The following is a 4,258-nucleotide window of genomic DNA, read 5'->3' on the forward strand; positions in this document are numbered from 1 at the left end:
AGTTTCCTGTAAGGGAGGGGGGGTGGGGGTGGACTCTAGGGGGTGTGGGAGCAGAGAGGCACCGCCCAGCCACTGGGGGGTGGGGGGCAAAGGGCAAGTCAGAGGGGCTCCTCCGGAGGCAGGTCTGGGCTGGAGGGGTGTTGCCTTGGTGATGAGAGCCAGGCCCAGACTGTGGGCATCCAGGGGTCGTGAGAGATGGTGGGAAGGGGAGTCCTGTGCGGGCTCCTTACCAGCAGGGTCTGGCTGGGGGCACCAAGGGAGGGGAGAGAAGTGGGGGCGGAGCGGCATGACTCAGGAGGCCAGGGGAAGAAGAAAGGAGAAGTGGGTGTCACGGTGTTCTTCGTGTCCCCCGGCTTCTGGGCCTCAGGACTGCATGTGTGCCCCTCCCCTCCGTGGGCATCTTTGGGGGAATGCACAGCCCCCGCCCAGGAGGAGGGAAGGTGTGTTCCTAGCAGCCCTTCTCACGCTTGAGTGGCTCGAGTGCTTGCAGCCCGGCTTTCCTGACGGCTCCCCGCGGTCAGCCTCAGCTCTGGTGGCTTCCTCCTCCTCTTGCTGGGCACCCCTTGTCTACTTCTGAAGGCAAGACCCAAACCCTGGGTTTCTCTTCTGGTGAGGAAAGTGAAAAAAAGCGCACAGGACTTGGCAGGATGTCAGGCTGCCCACGCGAGGGAAGAGAAGAGGATTCGGCGAAGCACACCGGAGTGCCTGGTGGCCCTTGCTACCCTCTCCGACTTGGTTTTGCGCTAAAGTGACAGCAGAACCCAAGGGTCTGGCTGTGTCAGCCCAGCCCTAGTGCTCTCTGGGAGGAGGAGGGCCACGCATGGCACACGTGCACACACGTTCTTATTGAAAATAATACGTTAACTGTAAATGATTTGGGAAATTTCAGAAAAGCTCAAAAAAGAGAGATTATGTGGTACCCAGTTGTACCTCCCAGAGCAGTTGCTTGGCCCTGTCCTCACCCTTGGGGGACAGTTCACCAGTGTTCAGCCCCGGAAGCCCTCCCGGCACCCGGGCCTGGCCGCAAGGTCACAGCCACCTGCCCAGACATGACTGCTCGCCAGCCTCCACGCCTTGGGCTCTGCTTTGCAGCCGTGGTAGCCGCCGTGGTGGCCACCGTGTGCTGTTTGTGGAGGCCTGTGTTCTGTCTGGAACTGAAGTGCAGCTGTTGGGGGGGAGTGGGGGCCTACCGCCCACCCACAGGGGCTTTGGAGCATCACAGTGTGTGACTGTCATTCCACTGGGGGCGTCCCGGGACCCATGGAAGTGCTGCTGCCCCGAGCTCTCCAGGGACCCGCCCACGGTCTTGACCCAGGCACTCTGTTCCCAGAGCAGCTCCTGCCCGGCCCCCGTGGGAAGTGTGTGCCTGTGGGGCTGCGGTGGGAGGAGTTGCCCTCCGGTCCGTTGAGCGGCTGTCGTCCAGGGGGCCGGGGATTTCGCGTGTGCTTGCCCAGCCCTGGACCCCCGTCTCTGGGCCTGGCCGGTGTCAGCCTGTCAGCCCTGGTTGGCCACCTCCCCTCTGATGCTTGCCCTGGCCTCTTGCCGCGTGAGCCTGCGGGGGTGCCCACCAGGTGGCTGAGGAGGAGATGGGGGCCCAGCGGGAGGATGGGAGTCAGAAGCGCGGGTGGCAGGAGGGGGTTTCAGTCCCTCCAGGCTGCTTCCCAACCCTGTCTTGGGCCTGTGGGGCTCTCTGCGGGTCACAGCTTCCGGCGCCTCTCAGCCAGTGTGAGTTTGGGTGTGAATTAACTAAAGCAGACAAGGTCGAGCGTCCCTAGAATTGCATAAAGCCGGCGGCAGAATCAGCAGTCGGCCGTGTGTCCTTGGCTGAACCAGGAGCACTAGGAGAGTTGCCGAAGCCACCAAGTCCTGGGAGAAGCCGTCACGGGAGTTGTGGCCATTCCTCTGGATGGTGTGGCTCTTCCCTACTGTGTGAGGCCCTTCAGAGGGTCCCAGAGTCCCCGAGCTTTCAGAGCGGTCTGGCCTGTGGCCTCTGTTTTGAAGCCAGTATGCAAGTTGTAGGCCAGAGGGGAAGGGTCTGCCTGAGTCACAGCGGAGAGTGGGCATGGGGACCCAGGGATCCTGGTGTGGGGGAGGGTCATCCCATAGGTGGCCCAGGCTTCTCCACGCGTGGACAGCTGTCCTCAGTGGCCTGGGGACGTCTGTGAGCTTCATTTCATTACAGGTCTCGGGGGACGTATGTGAGGTTTCAGGCAGGGTGCCCCCCTTAGGTCCTGTCTTCACCCACTCGTGTTTAGAGAAAGCAGTTGGGCGTGTAAAGAAGCCTCCTGGCTGACTTCAAGGGGTCCACAGGGTGGCTTTGGTGTGGGGACAGCCTTCTAGGAGGGCCTCAGGGGTGGTCAGGGCCAGTGCAACAGGCGAGGCCCACCAGGTTCTGAGATGCCCCGCAAGCCGGGCCAGAAGCCAGGGTGCTGGTGGGGCTGCAGCAGTTTTGAACTTGGGAGGAGCCCAGCTTTGAGGACCTTTCTGCAAGAACATGATAGTGATGGCAAGACTAAGGACACCAGGAGGGTGGACAGCCACGCGGAGAGCTCCATAGTGTCCCTGGCAATGACATGCCTTTTCAGATGACCCAAATCCACCATCCCTGGACCGGATGGCAGCTTCTGAGTTGGGTCCCATCAACAGTTGGAAAATGTGTGCTCCACCCATGTTATGACTCGCTCTTGGTGCTCTGGGACCAGGTTAGATGTGAGTGTTCCTATTTCTCGTAAGGAGTTGACTTTACTGGAAGACTGCAATTTCAGTGCATTGCATTTGTTTTTATTTCTGGTTTAAAAAGTCAAGCATGTTCGTGAAAGAGGATTTGGGAGACAGGAAAGTATTGAGAGAAAACTTAACAAGGAGGAAAAGCAATAACTTTAATCTCACGAGCTACTACGTTAACAGGTCAGCCTGTGTCTATTTTAACATTAAACGTGGTATCGTCCCACACGGTCATTTTCCGTTTGGCCCTTTCCCACTCACTGTAACATTCTGTCATGGTCACATCTCCAAAGTGCCTGCTGGCTCTTGGACCTGGCCTTTCACGGTTGCCCAGCGCATCCTCATCTGTTCGTCCCTGGTGTCCTAACCGGGCCCTGGGTTGAGGAGCTGTGACACCTCCTGTGACTTGCTCTTCTGTCACCCAGGTTGGGCTTGTCCTTGTGATTGTCCTGGGAGCCAGCAAGGGAATGTGCATTTAGGGGCAAATTGCCTTCTAAAAAGGAAGAATGTGTGTGAGAGCACCCAGCTGGCACCCTGGCAGGAAGGGTGTTGTTAGGTGTCCAGGGTGATATGGAATGGAATATTTATAAATGGAATATTTCCTGCCATATCAATAAACAAAGGATGTCACAGTCACCAGTGGCTGCAACCCTCCAAGGAGAGTCGGAGAGCCCTGAGAAAACTCAGGGTTGAAAAGAATACCTGCCTTCTAGCAGTCATCAGACTGCAGCCACTCCCTGCGGTGAGCCCTGAGGAAACTCAGGATGTGAAAATACAGGCCCCAGATAGCTGAGGTGCACATCAAAGGAATGATTTCAGTGAGCCCAGCATCTTCCCACACACAGAAAAGCGCTAAATTCCTTAACTTGAGATATCTGGTTTTCTTTATTTAACAAAACTTTTTGACGTTCCCAATTACCTGCTCTTCGTTGCAAAATTCCTATGTATCCTGGCCCCTCCTCTCCCCTCCCCTCCTCTCCCCTCCCCTCCCCTCCCCTCCTCGGAGCAGTTTCTCAGAGCTATCTGAAACGCTTGTCCCCTGGGCTGCAGTCTTCATTTTGCCCCAAATACAACTTAACCCGGAGCTCTCGCGTTGCGCATATATATATTTTTTAAGTCGACAAAGGGCTTTGCAGGACTTGGCTGGCTGGGAAGGCCCCAGACCCACTCTTTACCCCAGGACGCTCAGACTACCCTGTCGTACACCCCACCTCCCGGCCCTCAGGGCTGGAGGGCGTGTGGTTTGGCCTTAGACGCCACTGTCTCTTGGCCCTGGGAAGGCGGCCGCAGAATCTTTGCTCATCTCTGGGGCTCAGGCCACGCCCAGAGCTTTCCATCTCTCTTCAGCGCTGGCGTCCGCCGGGGACTCTCTGCCTGGACTCCGATTCCACCCCTCAAGACCCCCTCTGCTCTGAACACATGGCTCTGGTGGCCAGGGCGGTGGCCGGCCAGGCCCTGGTCAGCGCTTCTGGAGATGTAAATGCAGCCTTGGCTGCCCCCCCCCCCCCCCCCCGGGGGGGGGGGGGTTGGGGCT

At 58.3% G+C, this 4,258-nt stretch overlaps 1 protein-coding gene across 2 annotated transcripts in view; it reads left to right on the forward strand.

Moving 5' to 3' along the window:
• KLF13 (KLF transcription factor 13) overlaps positions 1–4,258 on the forward strand; it is a 33,434-nt gene that overhangs the window by 8,842 nt on the left and 20,334 nt on the right. The gene's annotated exons all lie outside the window — the stretch shown is intronic.

The sequence above is a fragment of the Neophocaena asiaeorientalis genome, unplaced genomic scaffold (genome assembly GCF_003031525.2).
Source record: "Neophocaena asiaeorientalis asiaeorientalis breed wild unplaced genomic scaffold, Neophocaena_asiaeorientalis_V1.1 scaffold155, whole genome shotgun sequence".
NCBI lineage: Eukaryota > Metazoa > Chordata > Mammalia > Artiodactyla > Phocoenidae > Neophocaena > Neophocaena asiaeorientalis.